Below are 15,691 nucleotides of genomic sequence, written 5' to 3' on the forward strand. Positions count from 1 at the left end.
AGTGTTGTCATTGTGACCTCATTCCATGGCCCAAATCATCACTTGCATTGATAGGTCTCAAATAAATATTGTTCATTTTAATCTTATTTTTGCCTTTCAACAGCAACTATACTGTAACATCTTCACAGAAATAAGCTCATTAAAATTGCCATGCAGAAGTTTACTGCAGTTTATTCCAGTTAAAGGTTTAGCCATAACTGGGATTAGTAGGTTACAGGTATAGTGAAAACCTTTTCGTAGCCAGTCTATAGCTGAGATGATGACTTTGTATGTTGATCAGGTAAATATGGCATAATGTTATCATAATCTGCTTGATGGCAGAATATGTTTGTTTTGCTTAGCTGCATATAATTTCTTTTTGCATGCATTTGTCCAGCCATTCCTTACAGCCATGCCATCTATAAATGAGCAGAACTGATTTCATTGAGCCTTAAGTAGACAGCTGTGGATGAATCATTATTGCTGAACAGGCATGTCACTTCCTGTGATATCACTGCATGTATGCATGCACACTTTACTTTTGGATAGTTTGAATAACACTTAATATGTTATACCTATCTAAAGACAATCCAAGAAAAAGTAAGAGGCCTTTGGAGAAGCAAACAGGAAAAAATGGCCTCTCCATTTTATTGGAAAGTGAATTCTATAACATACATGTTTATGATATTTCTCTCTTTCTTCAATTGCATCTGGCCAGAAGGTAAAGATAAGTGTGAGATATTCTTGACTCCTTACATCTTTTATCCTTTTCAGGTCTCTTGAAGGGAGTGCTACTTTATTCTTTTGCCAAATTCTCATTACTTTCTTGAGTCAGTTATACAAAATAGAGGGTTTGTAAAGAATGGTTGGAAGTTGGAACCTGAATGGTGCTTGCTGGATTGAGGTTGGTAGCTATCTTCATGGTCAAATACACTAGTACATTTGAACACCACAAATGCAGAAGCCACTGGATGGAACTGACATTCGAATCCAGATCCCAGGATATGGTCTGAAGGCATATGAGGTGACTACCTTGATGAAGCTAAGCAGGTCTGGGTCTGGTCAATACCTGAATAGGTGACAACCTGGGAACCACATGTACATCACGTTGGTTCCTAGATGAAAGAAAAATGGGATGTAAATGTAAATTTAAAAAAATGGAGAGAGTGACGTCTGCAAATATGAGGCCAAAAAAGGAGACATGGGGTTTGAATCAGTGAGGATTGGTGGGTGAAGATTTAGGGAAGACCAAGTTAGGACCTGGGGAGTAAGGGACCCAGGCACGCAAAGAAATAGGGAGGCAAAAAAAGACCTTGAAAAGTCAGTCAAAAAGCCAGACCACTGGCTTTTTGCACAGACAAATATCTACTATACAAAGGAAGTGCAGCCACTCAAGATTTAACAATTTAGCCAATAAATAAAAAAGATTGCAAGAAACTGATTCTCATCTGTCTGTAGAAGACTCATAAGTTCTCCATGTAGCTGTGACTAGACTTTAGCGACTAATTCACTGGCAAATTGTCAGCATATATCTGGGCTATGGCAGACCTTGGAAATCAAGCTTCCTAAGCTGTTGAGAATCAAGAAACTAATAAGTGTGTGTGGGTCAGATCTAGGTCAGATCTATATAGGGCCTTTGGTAGAATTTGATGGGAAATGCTGGATCCACACAAGAAAATTGGGGCTAGGAGATTTCACAAGCCAAATTGCAGCACTAGAACACATTTACAATGTTGTACTACCTGGTTCCTGTCTCCCCAATTGTAGCACCCAATAACTAGCCAAAAGCAAGACTGACACATGTATAGGAACCCTGACTGAAAGCATTTTTGGACACTATAACAGTTATATCATGGTTGAGAGAAGATCCATGACATCTGGATCAATTTCTAAAGCTTTGATCTACATGTTTGGCTCTCGGAAAAAACTATGTGATGTACTTCCCCATATTTCATTTTCATGCAATTCAAGATTCTTTCTAAAACTAGAAAAAAGCTCTAAACAGCTCCGAGGTTGATGAATGAAATGAGAAGAAGCCTGGGATGTAGCCACCAGGGAATTGTTGCAGTTGCACAGCCAGTCTTTAGGATTGCTGCATTGCATTGATGAAGCCATTACTGTTACAGCTCCTATGGAGGTATCCAGAGCACTGTATAGTGTGGTTAGAAAGGAACATAAGAAGAACCTGCTGGTTCAGGCCAATGGCCCATCTAGTCCAGCATCCCATTCTCACAGTGGCCAGCCAGTTGCACATGGGAAACCTGCAAGCATGTCCTGAGTGCAAAGAGCACTCTCCCCTCCTGCAGTTTCCAGCAACTGGTATTTGGAAGCCTCCTGCCTCCGCCTGTAGAGGCAGCACAAGAGCCAGCATGGCTAGTAGCCATTGATAGCCTTTTCTTCTATGAACTTCTCAAAGTCTCTTTTAAATCCATCCAAGTTGGTGGCCATCACTGCCACTTGTGGGAGCAATTTCCATAGTTCAATTACGTGCTGTGTGAAGAAGTACTTTTTTTTGTCCTGAATCTTCCAACATTCAGCTTCATTGGATGTCCCTGTGTTCTAGTGTTATGAGAAAGGGAGAAGAACTTTTTTTGATCCACTTTCTGCATGCTGTGCATAATTTTACACACTTCTATCATGTCACTTCTTACTCTTCTCTAAACTAAAAAGTTCCAAATGCTGCAACCCTTCCTCATAGGGGAGTTGCTCCATCTCCTTGATAATTTTGGTTGCTCTTTTCTGAACCTTTTCCAGCTGTACCATATCCTTTTGGAGGCAGTGACCAGAACTGTACACAGTATTCCAAATGCGGCCACCCCATAGATTTATGGAACAGTTTTGGTTAGATGGTATCAGTTTCAGCCTGAGGATGTAGACAAGGAGGTTTAGCCAACTAGTAGTATTCACAAGCCTTTCCCATCTTGGTTACTTTAATTCAGTGGTTCTTAACCTTTTCCGTTGCCAGCACCCCTTGGATTTCTAAAATATGTTCTTGCACCCCCTGAAAAAATACCATTCATTTTTAATTTTATTTTAATGTGTGTTTTAGCCTAACTTAGCTAAGATAAATGAAATTTTAAAATCTCTTGACCAACGCCTTGCACTCCTAGAAAAAGTGTCTCACACCCCCGGGGGTGCGTGTACCCCAGGTTAAGAACCACTGCTTTAATTAAACCAAATGGGGGATCATTGGGTGAGTCCAGGAAGTGATTAATGCCGCTTTGGGGGACAGAATGGTCCAGGAAGCTTTTAAAAAGGCAATGGTAAGGCCAATCCTTAAAAAAACAAAAACCTTCACTAGACTTGGTAGATTGCAGCAATTTTGTCTAGTTGCAAATAGCCCTTTTTGGGCAAGGTACTTGATAGGGTGGCTTCAAATGCTTTTGGATGGAACAGATTGTATAAACCCATTCAGTTTGGCTTCAGGCCAGAGTTTGACACTGAAATGTTGGATGCTTTCACAGATGAATTTTGTTTTGAGAGAGACAAGGGGAGTGAGACTCAGATGATTTTCCTTGATCTCTCAGTGGCTTTTGATACCATTGACCATAGTATCACGCTGGAGTTGCTGTACAGGTTGTTGGGGTAGGAGGGCAAGTGTTATGATGGTTCTGCTCATAATGATTTCCAACAAGCATCATTGGAAGATTTCTGCTTTACCCTATCATTTATGCTATGGGATAACGCATGGTTTTATCTTATAAAGCCACTGGGGGAGGTAATCTGAGGGTTTAGAGTGAGGCGTCCTCAGTTTGGTGGTAACAGTGAAATCTGTTCAACTCTTGTCATCTTGAGTATGATGAGGCTATGCAGACTCCGAACCATTGAGTGATGTCCAACTGACTCATTCTGTCAACACAGTGTTTTCCACTTGCCCACTGGAACTCCCCCTTCCACCCGTGCCTTCCAATGTTCTTGGGTTCCCTTGACCCTCCAGAGCAGATTTGGGGAAGGGTGCACAGGGAAAGCAGGGGCAAAGTCCCATTGTGCAAGTCAAAATCCTTGTGATGACAGAACAAGTTAGTTGGAATGCCATCCATTGTCTGTATTTGGTAATGGGCTGAATAAGTACCAACAAACTGAGCATGGTGGTGCTATGGGCAGGTGGTTTTCAGGACCTGTGTTCTTCCTGTCCTGGATGACATAACATTCCCTCTGAAAGAGCAGGTGTGCAGTCCAGAGGTACTCTTTGGTCCAGCTCTGTCACTGGAGACTCAACAGGCTTTGGTGGCAGAGAGTACCTTTTACCAGCTGCTAGCTTTGGTTTACTAGCTGCTGCCATTCCTGGATAGCTTAACTATGGTAGTCCATGCTCTGCTAGCCTTGCTGCTGTGATGCTTTATACGTGCAGCTGCTCTTGAAGACTATTTGGCAAGTTCAGAATGTTCAGGCAGATGGAAAATTTAGAGTTTGGCTGGAAGAATTCTGTCTGTGTGGTTAGGTGGAGCAATAATACACTAATTCTTAAAGCATTACTTAGAATTACACTATCTGCCTGTTAACGTCTATGCTCAATTCAGGGTGTCAGTGGTTATCTTTTGAGCCCTAAAAAGACTTCTCTTTCAGGTATTCATTTATTTTTATTTATTTAAAATATTTCTGTCCTACCCTTCTACCCTACAATAGGGCACTCAGGGCAGCTCACAATAAAATCATGCCCAATAAAATCACAAAAACATCACAACAGATAAAAATACATAAAATACAATTAAGAAATATAGGTGAGTGATATTAAATGGGACGAAAGAGGTAAAAACTAAAAAGGGGGGGATAAAATCAGTTACAGGCTCTACCATCAGTCCCTCCCAAAGGGTCTCTGGAACAAGATGGTTTTCAGAAGTCTCTGGAAAACTATCAGGGAGGGAGTGGAGCAGGTTTGTTGGGGTAGGGTATTCTAGAGTTTGGGGGTCATGGCTGAAAAGGCTCTCTCCCACGTGCCTGCCAGTCTAACATCTTTCATTCCAGGCATGGCATAGCACAGTGGGGAGAAGAGCCTGGCTGGGAGTCCAGAGTTTGTGAGTTCAAATCCCTGCTCTTGTCTCCTTAATGTAAAGGGCCAGCTAAATATCACCTCTGCTTTTGTCTCCTGAGTGTAAAGGGCCAGCTAAAGATCACCCCCACAGTGAATGGCTCAGGGGTTACGTGCCCTGCCACCTGTGCAGCCATGGGCAAGCTGCATAGTCCCAAGGAGCCCAGTTGCCCCCCAGCTGGCAGTTGCGGACAAGGAAGGGGCTGGCTTTTGCAGCTGTGGCAAGCTGAGCAGGCCCTAGCCATCTGGGGAGGACTAGCCTCAGAGGGAGACAATGGTAAACCCCTTCTGAATACTGCTTACCATGAAAAGGGTAGTCATAAGTTGGGATCGACTTGAAGGCAGTCCATTTCCATTTCAGAGGAGACCAGAGGCAGCCGATCTTAAATCCTGGGCAGGTACATATGCGCATAAGTGGTCCTTCACACACATTGGTCCAAGACCATTTGGGGCTTTAAAGGTCAGAACCAGTAATTTGAATTGGACCTGGAAACAAATTGGGAGCCAGTGGAGTCGATAAAGCACAGGGGCAATATGCTCCCTGTGCCGTGATCCAGTTAACGTTCTGACTGCTGCTTGTTGAACCAACTGCAATTTCCAAACTTTTCAAAGGCAGTCAGATGTAGAGTGTGTTACAGTAATCAAGCCTCAATGTTACCAATGCATGTGTCACTGAGGCCAGGTCAACTGCTTCCAGGAATAGGTGCAGCTGGTAGACCAGTTTGAGTTGGCCAAAAGCACTTCTGGTACCACAGCAATCTGATATTCAAGCAGCAGGACAGGATACAGGAGTACTCCCAAACCACAAACCTGCTCCTTTAAGGGGAGTGCAACACCATCCAGAACAGATTGCAGCCCTATCCCTGTCACAGTTTTCCCTTTGATCAGCAACACTTCCATCTTGTCTGGATTAAGTTTGTTAGCCCACATCCAGCCCTTCACAGTCTCGAGGCACCGGTTTAGGATGAGCACTATCCCTGAAATCAAGTGGTAGGGAGTGATAGAGTTGTATGTCATCAGCATATTGATGACATTGAACTGCAAATCTCCAGATGACATCTCCCAGCGGTTTCATGTAGATTTTAAAGAGCATAGGGACAGAATGGAACCTCATAGGCCAGGAGCCAGCTGGTTGAGCAGTAGTCTCCCAGCACCACTTTCTGGGACTGGTCCATCAGATAGGACCAGAGCCGCTGTAAAACGGTGCATCCCAATTCCATCCCAGCTAGATACCATGGTCGATGGTATTGACAGCCACAGAGAGGTCCAGCAGCACCAACAGGGATGCACTCCCCCTGTCTGATGCCCAGCTTAGGTCATCAAGCAGGGCGACCAGGGCAGTGTCTGTCCCATGACCAGGCCTGAAGCCTGATTGAAAAGGGTGTAGATCAGCCTTTCCCAACCAGTGTGCCTCCAGATGTTGTTGGACCACAACTCCCATCAGCCTCAGCCAGCATTGCCAATGATCAGGAAAGAAGGGAATTGTAGTCTAGCAACATCTGGAGGCACACTGGTTGGGAAAGAGTGGTCTAGATAATCAGATTCATCCAGGAAAGCGCAAACCAGTCAGCCACTCCTGGCAGATTTGATTAACCAGGATGTGCAAGGGTCAAGAAAGCAAGTAGTGGCCCTCATTTCTGCCAGAGTCCTGTCCACATCTTCAGGCTTTATAAGCTGAAAAGTATCCATAGAAAAATGACCAGAGGAAGCCTCAGGGACATCTGGCACAACTGCAGTTAATGAGCAGTCCAAGTCAGTCCAAATGCGGGCAATTTTATCTGCAAAGTGCCTCACAAACATATCACAGTGAGCGACTGAGGGCTCAGGATCCACTGTAGGGCAAGAGCCCAAAAGACCCTGGACCACTCAGAAAAGCATTGCCAGATGACTCTGAATGGATGCAATGGTGGCAGAAAAGTGAGCTTTCTTCACTGCCATCACCACCACATGATAGGCACAAAAATGATCTCTAGCCTGTGTTCAGTTGGAAGCAGAACGAGTTTTTCTCTGTCATCGCTTTAGTCGTTGTTCCAGCCATCGTTCCTGCTGTTTCATCAGGCCCGAGGTTTGAGCCAACCAAAGTGTATTCCTGGTGGGAGAGGGAGATTTGGGGTGATAGTGTCCACCACCTGGGTCACCTCCATATTCCAGAGATCAATCAGGGCTTTGGCAGTATTACCAGCCATGCTGGCAACATCCCCCAGAGCATTCAAGAAACCATCCGGATCCATAAGTCTCTGCAGGTGGACCATTTTAAGCAGCCCTCCACCCCTGTGAAGGTTACCGGGACACAAAGCCTAAACCTTGTCAGGTGGTGATCTGTCCATTACAATGGAGTCACTGAGAACCCCTCCACCCTCAGATCACCCTGTTCCTGTCTCGAACAAAACACTAGATCAAGTGTGAGTCCTGCCATGTGTGTTGATCCAGATGATATTAGAGACAGCCCTATGGTTGTCATGGCAGCCATGAAGTACTGAGCCAGACCTGTGAGCCCAGTGTCAGCGTGTATGTTGAAGTCACCCAATACAACCAGCCTGGGGAACACCAATGCCAAGGCCAGCTCCACCAGCTTGGGGGGAGACAGTTGGTGTCCTGCCAGAAGCTGAGAGATGCAGACGCACATGGTTCTGTGAGGTTTTCTCTTTTTATTAAGGTTATAGTTATGTCAAAAGCTTCTGACTTGTTCACCTAATTATGTTTTCTAGGAACTAATTCCCCCTCTGTCACTGGCTAAGCATGTCTTTGCAGCCACAGACATTGATGCAGCAACTTCCCCCCCTTCAGCACCCACTTAAATAGGTTTCTCTTTCTCGTGAAGATGATGGCTCCGCCTTAACCCTGACCATTGCTCTTCACGCATCTGAAGCTGCTGGGAACAGGGCGAAGGGGGCTGGACCTCAGCTTCCTCTTCCAAATGACGTGGGCTAATAGTCTGTTCAGGCGTGGGAAGCGGCTGGGCGGCCGGCTGGGGATCAGCAAGTTGGCAAGGCAGCACTTCAGGTGCAGGCGAGGGGGGAGTGTCCAAAGGAGCAGCCTCTGATAGTCCAGGCTGCATTTCCGTGAGGGGGGGGGAGCTGACGGGGTGTGCTATGAGCCCTCCTCCCTCAAGTCATCTCCCCAGTCCTCAAAGTCAGAGTCCCCCTCCTCGAAGCCTCCTCCCGGTCCTGGATCATAATAGTTGGGCAGCGGGGTGGACAGTACACCAGCAGAATCCCCACTCTGGCTCTTTGACCTAATACCAGGCACACATACTCAAAGCTGGAGGTGTTAGGGACAGGATGCCTGACAGGGGAGATGGAGTCACAGTTGTGACCCTACCTCCCCATCCCCTGGATTTAGGCTGCTGTAGTGCACACAGCCTGGTGGACAGAGCTGGGCAAGGCCGCTTTGGTAATTTACCCAGGTTTCGGTGATACAGTCAAGGTCAGTGCATTCATCCAGGATTAGATCCTGAATGATAGTAGTTCTGTTAGTCACTGACCTTGCGTTCATCAGCAAGACTTCCAGCATGGCTACCAGTGTCCCAAGGGTTGGAAGGGGAACCAGAAGGGATGCAAGCACAAAGATGTCTTTCATCCCTTCCCCTGTAATGGCCAGTCCGCCTCCCACCACTCTTGTGTCCCCTGCCCAATATTACTTCAGTGACAAGCCCCCAACTAGTCCCACTCCAACATATGTTAAAGGGAGCCTGATAACTGAAAGATTAAAATTAATTTTAAAAAGATAAAATAAGAGAAGAAAGGCCCCCTCGTATAGTCATTTATAACAGTTCTATTCCTACCTCTGCTCTCTCCCAGCAATTTATACAGCCCCACTTGCTGGTAGTCTTCTCAGCAGCGCTACAGCATCAGTTCTTTTTATTGGGAGATGATTCCACAACTGTCTGATTTGCGTTGGGTGATTCCTCGGCGACTCCAAGTGCAACACTAAGTGCGCACTTAGCAACACACTTTGTGCACACCAAGGCACTTGCCTTGGCTGGAGGCGGCTCTTATGAAGGGCAGCTTTGTTCACCTTCCTCTGGCAGTAGTTCTCTCCCTCGTCAGCCCCAACTGGCTTCAGCTGGCACCCAAGGCAGTCTGCAGGAAAGGTTGGTGCAGGACGTAATAGCTGACACCCAAGGAAGCCCACAGGTGGGGTTTTACAGGAGGCCACAGCAACAAGGTGTAGTTTCTGCTGGGTTCTGTCCCTTTTCCTTGTAGAGAATGTTATGTGTATTCTGGGTCTGTAAGAACCACAAATAATCAGGAGCCACCCTGGGCTCCTGCCAGGAGGAAGGGCGGGATATAAATCAAATAATAAATAAATCAAATTGTTAGTTTTCCAGGCCTAACTGTGAAATCCTTTCCATATCTACTCTGAAGTAATCCTGCTGAATTCAGTGGTACTGACTCCCAGATAACTGTAAAATCCTATATGTGCTTTCCCATGCGTAAACCACATTGAACACAAATGGAACTTACTTCTGAGTAAACATGCACAGAATTGTGTTGCTGTTGAAATAATATTGTCTGCTGATTTGGAGAACAACAGAGCTGCGGTCCTATCCACACTTACCTGGGGAGAAAGCCTAATTGAACACAATGAGATTTGTGAATAAGCATGCCTAGGATTGCACTTGTAAAGAATGCTAGCAAATAGGAGGTGCTTTTTCTTCTGTGAAATATCTCCTGAATACATGACATATTACATGTGAATTTGCAGAATGCTGACCTCCTTATTTGAGATTATTTTATTTAAGTAATTGTGAAGTGATCAGAAAGTAACACACAATACTTTTACAGGTGTGCTGTGTTACAGGTTGAATTTTCTTTTCATAATACAGATTCACTGGGTGGAATGATATAGAGACCTTATCTTACTGAGAGAGCGAATTCTGGTAGAATTTCTTTTTTCACAAGATAATGCTGAGAGTTTTTGTTAGTTCCATATTTAGAACAACATGTACTAATTCCCAGTTGATCCATGCAAGTTGATAACATGTAAATTGCACTGAATAAATGTGTGTGTTATTTTTGTGTATCTAAATTGTAGAGATTGTAAGGGCGTCTCTCAATAACTAGTGATTTGATCCAAGATACACACAAATTTTGTAATTTACTGAGCCAAAAGCCTTCAATTTGTTTTCTTTATAATTTTAAGCTCCTTTAAGTTGATGTCTGCTGTAAATTACATTTTCTTTTTAGTCATCCCAAAACAGCCAGATTAGATCATACAAGTTGCGTTGTTTTGAGCCGTGACTATTGTCATCCTGATCTGATTGTATCTTCTTTTTTCTCTCATCCTTATGGATTACTAATTTCCTAAATATATTTCCCTCTCATTATTTGTTCCCTCCTTCATGAAGAGTACAGCTGAGTTTGAATGGGGAAGTAAATAAGGTGGCAAAGCTTCTTTTAACCATGGTATGTTGAACAAGCCATGGACATTCTTACAGATTAGCAAAAAAAATCACAGCTCTTTTCACCCAATATTGGTTTGCTTGCCCCCACCAATTCTTCCAGACTTCACTTTTGGGTGATCAGGAATGAAAAGGAGAGACAGTCTAAAATGCTGTTAAAGATTACTTGAATGCACATCTTTCTTACTAGAGCAGGGGTGGAAAACCACTTCTGTCAGAGTGAGCTGGATAAAAAATTAACCACCCCTCCACAGGCCACTTTTGACAGTGACTTTTACCTCTCAAATCACTCAGTGTCATATGATGCCAGGTAGATCTGAGCCTGCTGGAAAGAGCAGGGCTTGCATTTGACTCTGAATTTAAACAGCTCTGAGTGCTGAGGAACTGTGAAGGAACAATCTCCTTTTGCACTTGAAAAAGGACAGAGGTAGACTTTTCTCTGAATAACAAGAGTGGGCTGGGGTGGGCATGGCATAAGAGCATAGATTTACCATGTTCACACATAATGCTTTGCCCATGATTTGTTGAACAAACCTTCATGAACAGGTTGCATGAACAGTCTTGCAGTTAAGTAAAGAAATTGGCTTGTTTTGTCCACTCGTGGTTTCCTGAAGGCTCTTCTCGGCATTCCTTTGACACACTGCATCACCACCTCCCTTACTATTGGCAGACTGTACAAATAGGGTGAGGAAATGCCCTCAAGAGACATTCAGCTTCCCTCTGTTCCCCCAGCATAGACACACCCAACATTGTTTTGAGATCAGAAATTATTTACATTTCACCACCACTGCAGTGGCATAAATTTTGTTTTTCTCTCTGCAGGAGAAAGTTACTTGTTTACCAAAAATTCTGAATTTGTGGAGCCAAAGGGATAGCTCTCTTTGGACACATAATGAGAAGACACAATTCACTAGAAAAAACAACACTGCTGGGAAAAACAGAAGGGAGTAGAAAAAGAGGAAGACTAAACAAGAGATGGATTGATTCCATAAAGGAAGCCACAGACCTGAACTTACGAGATCTGAACAGGTTGGTTCATGACAGATGCTATTGGAGGTCACTGATTCATAGGGTCGCCATAAGTCTTGAAGGTGTTCAGTATTATAAAAATACCAGAGAGAAATAGGAACTAATTTGGTTGGTCCTATTTCTTAGCAGAGATATAAAAATACAAGCAGCAGAATGAGAATAAACCAGCCCCACCTTTCTCTATGTAAACAACAACAGACACAATAAAAGAATGTTTACTTACGACATCATATGTTAGGAACATAGGGTCTAGCTTAGAAGAAAGAAAATAGGAGTCTCAGTTCATTTTAGTGGTTTAGTATTGATGCTCTCAGAGAGAGCATCTGTGCCATGCAGCCTCTCTCAATGGTGGATAGATCAGCAATGGAGAATATTCAAAAATCCCCCAGGACAAAGGAGGAGGAAGTCAGGTAAGTAACCCCCACCCATTAGGAAGTTACATCATGGTAAAACAGGTACATGGAATATTCCCCAAATATCCCTTAAAGGGAACGTGCAACATTTGCCTATTCCAACAGAAGGCACATAACAACAAACCTTGCAGTCACAAACTGTAATTTCCCAGCAACAAACCAGGGGAAAAAAAGCTAAAACATGAAATAGAAAGGGTAGGTATTGTTTTGATCCTTTTAAAAGTTACTTATTTTACTCAAGCAAGTTCAACAATCAGAGTAGCTGGCTAAAAGGTAAGTTGTAATTTCAACTTGCTGTCCTGCAGGTATTTTAGTAAAGCACCAGAAAGGTCTCTCTGAATGTTTTCTCCCAATGAAGCAGCTGCTAAGCTAGGTGAGCTTGCCTGAGCAGAAGGTCTTGCCATGGAGCAGCTGGGTTGGGAAAATAGTCTGTTGTGAGTCAAAATGAAGGCTCCATCTGTGGAAAAACATCAGCAAGAATCTCTTAGCCTGGGGAGAGGTTTCATGTACCAGCTGTTCTTGCCTTACACCTCTGTAGCTGGTGAGTAGCTGGGATGGGGTGCTGAAACAAACCAAGGTTAAGGAAGAATCCTGGGTTTTGATATAATGACAAAGCAGGGCTGTGGAGTCGGTACGCCAAACCTTCGACTCCGACTCCTCTATTTTTCTACTGTCCGACTTCTTCATAAATGGCAAATGTATATTAACTAGTAATAACAAATTTACTATAGTAAAATGGTACCACAAGGCATTTCATCGCTACCATGTGAATCCAGAGCTTGGAAAAGTTACTTTTTTAAACTACCACTCCCATCAGCCCCAGGGATTGGGCTCATGGGAGTTGTAGTTCAAAAAAGTAACTTTTCCAAGCTCTGGATTCACATGGTAGTGATGAAATGCCTTGTGCTACCATTTTACTACAGTAAATTTGTTATTACTAGTTAATATACATTTGCCATTTATGAAGGAGTCGGAGTCGGTACATTTCTTCTGATTCCGACTCCACCCAAAATTGCTCCCGACTCCGACTCCCCGACTCCAACTCCACAGCCCTGTGACAAAGCACAATTAAAGCAAGGTTTGTAAGCCAATAACAAACAATTGTTTCAAGTTGTGATTGGTTACCCAAAGATAAACCATGATAAGTTGCCTGGGGCAGGTACAGATATTCAAACAAGCCACAGTAGGGCTAAACAAACCATGTCTTACGGTTAAGTGTGAATGCTGCCATCTGCCCTGGTGCTAGATAATGAAAAGTGGATGACAAGAAAGATACTCAGATGAGACAACCACTTAATTCTAGTTAAGAATGATTCATAACCAGCATTCTGAGATATCTGCAAAACCAATGAATGGAACATTTAAACATTTTGCACTTTCCAATAATAGCATATGCTTGTTACATATTCAAAATTTTAAATAGTTAATAATTTGGCATCAATTTCATATAGAATTTCCTGAAGATGGCAGTAGCTCCCTTAAACTAATAAGTTCTTGGAATTTCTGTTGGATGCATAATTTGGCACTGGAAATATAATAAATCTGATCCTCCCCTCAGGTTTTTTCATTCTCTACCATTAAACATACGTACTATAATTTCAGGTGGCCGAGTTTATGATTATATTAGATAACTTCTGCTACATCATCCTTCACATGCCTATGCTGTTTTTTGGTTAATTTGTGCATAAGGATACTGTTTCCAGGATAAGAGAGTCCATCAAAACACTGCAGCTCCTGTAACAGTATTTAACAAACAAGTGAAGGATAAGCAACAATTCTGTTTATAGATGTTCACTTTGCCTCCTCAGTGATCAAAGCTAGAGTATAAATTGTAAAAATAACAATTAAAATAGTCAAAACTTTACATCAGTACAAAAGAACATGTAACAGCAGATTTATTAATATATAATCACCCAAACTACAGCAATATATTTATTCATCAAAAACTTATTTTCTGTAAACCATTTAAAAATGGTGTACTGGCACACATTTTCATGGACCTTATCAGGGCTAGAACAGGAGAGTCATTGCTCCTATCCAATGCTTTTTTGGTAAATAAAAAAAAAAAGTTGCTGGGAAAAGCAGTGAAGAGATCAATGAGAAAATGCAGGTGCCAGCTCCTATTCAGCACTACCATTTTATGCTCCTACATAATTAATAAACAAAGTAAAACTCCTGAAAATTTAGGATTTTGCAATAGGAGGCAATATATGGATACTCTTCTATAGGGATTTAATGAACATTATGATTTTTCCTGTCACTGCCACCTCTATTTCTCTTTCACCTCTTACAAAAATATCATATTTCCCTGTCGACATGCATTTCCTATACACCAGTTGTTATGTTCTGGGTCTAGAGTGAATTCTTGCTGTGATATGCCTAGTGAATTTGGATTTTGACTTGTAACACCAGCTCTTTAGCTTCCTGCCATCCTGTTAAATTGGGAATAAAGCATCATTAATCAATGAGGAGTGGGTGTTCACTGGAGATAATCGATATGGAAAGGTATTTAGAGACTAATGTTGATGACTGTTGATGAATTTGAATGCAACCATTCTACTGAAACATTGTTTTGTCAAAAATTAGAACAACTGCTTCTGTAGTATCATTGCTTTAGGCTACTATTCTATTTGCACTTATTTAGAAGGAAGCCTCATTGAACTCAATGGGACTTATTTCTGGGTAGACATGTGTAGATTGTACTCTCAGCCAGCTTTGGATGTGATTAATGTTCATGATATCAAAGGGGTGAACTTACTGGTGCACTAAAATATCTGAGTTTTCAGAAATTCAGAAAATTGGTCTATAACTGTAAAAATTCACATTAATTGTTGACATTCACCAAATTTTGAGCATATCAGACCCTGTAACATAATCCTTCTCCACAAAGGGCTCATCTTTGTGATTGCTATCCCAAATAATTTCCTTAACTGAATTCATCCTTGGATTTAATTAAATATCCAATATTTGTTTTTGTTAGTTCTCAACTTCAAACATCTTAATGTAAAAATTTCTTTTTGAAAGCATGAATCTAAAATTGAATAGTATGTTCATAAGAAACTGCTCCAGGGTAGTAAGTTTTAACTTTGCTCTTCTGATATTTACTGACACCTGTGAATACCTGTCCTCAATTCAAAATAAAACGGTCACATTTATGCTCCCTCACTTATCCTTTGACCTGGAAATCTATGTCTCCTGGTACTGCTCCCTGACCCAGAAGTCTCTGCTATGACATTCTCAAACCGTGGCTGTTCATTTTCATTACAGCTATGCTGTGGTTTCCTCAGAAATAGCTTCCTAAGAAATGTGGGCTCTCCTCTGTGATCATTCTTTAGCTGCTATCTTTGATGTTCAGCTCTATCATACATAGTGTATGCAGTACATGACCAAAGTGCAATAAATAATTTTGACTTTTCTGAAGAGTAGTGTTTATAATCCTTGCAGTGTTTCTCCAGTCATTGGAAAATCACTTTTTGCTCAAGCAGAGCAATCCACATCATGAGAAGCCGGCAGGAGGGGGTGCCGGTGGAGGAGGAGCCAGTGGAAAGCTCCATGGCATTCACTACCCGTTCGGGAGTCACCAGGCTGGCTGAACACTGTCAGTCAGGATCTACATGTGGGGGCGGGAAAAGCAAAAGCAGGCTCCCATGAATACCCCTACTGAGAAGTAAGCATTACTCATTGACCAACATGGAAATCATTTTACTCCGCAGGCCTACTGGCCGGTGGAAATTTTACATGGATTGGGACCCACAGGAGTGCTCTGAATGTGAGGAGGATGCGTAAGTCCCCCACTCAGCTCCTCCTCTGTCACACCCCTGGAACGTCCTGTTTTCA

General features: G+C 42.8%; 1 protein-coding gene across 4 annotated transcripts in view; it reads left to right on the plus strand.

Moving 5' to 3' along the window:
* The window catches only part of LHFPL2 (LHFPL tetraspan subfamily member 2), a 145,877-nt gene that overhangs the window by 7,038 nt on the left and 123,148 nt on the right, over positions 1–15,691 (plus strand). For 2 of the 4 annotated variants that reach the window (XM_061620040.1, XM_061620021.1), the window contains exon 2: positions 11,235–11,441. The exons of 1 other annotated variant lie outside the window; for it this stretch is intronic. The gene's annotated coding sequence lies outside the window, so the exon portion shown is untranslated. Of the gene's footprint in view, positions 1–11,234; positions 11,442–12,027; positions 12,050–15,691 lie in introns of those variants that run through there. One more of the 4 variants, XM_061620079.1, reaches the window with a different exon arrangement.

This window comes from Rhineura floridana, chromosome 1 (genome assembly GCF_030035675.1).
Source record: "Rhineura floridana isolate rRhiFlo1 chromosome 1, rRhiFlo1.hap2, whole genome shotgun sequence".
Lineage (NCBI taxonomy): Eukaryota > Metazoa > Chordata > Lepidosauria > Squamata > Rhineuridae > Rhineura > Rhineura floridana.